Below are 256 nucleotides of genomic sequence, written 5' to 3' on the forward strand. Positions count from 1 at the left end.
AGTCCACTGTAGCCTTAGGTCCCCCTCTGTTTTTCATCAATTCTTTTCCATTTTATGTCTGTGTATATTGTTTTCTACTTCTGATACTTCTATTGTTCAAGTAACTTTCCCCACTTATCAGGTTTCCTTATTTATCAGATTCCAGCTCTGCTCTGTAGAGTACCTGCCTTTAGCTCAAACATATACTCATGTACTCTTGCTTTCACATCCAACATGTTTACTGAAAGTACTGAACACTACTTCCCTCAACTGAACA

The sequence above is a fragment of the Nestor notabilis genome, unplaced genomic scaffold, assembly GCF_000696875.1.
Source record: "Nestor notabilis isolate BGI_N333 unplaced genomic scaffold, ASM69687v1 scaffold5395, whole genome shotgun sequence".
Taxonomy (NCBI): domain Eukaryota; kingdom Metazoa; phylum Chordata; class Aves; order Psittaciformes; family Psittacidae; genus Nestor; species Nestor notabilis.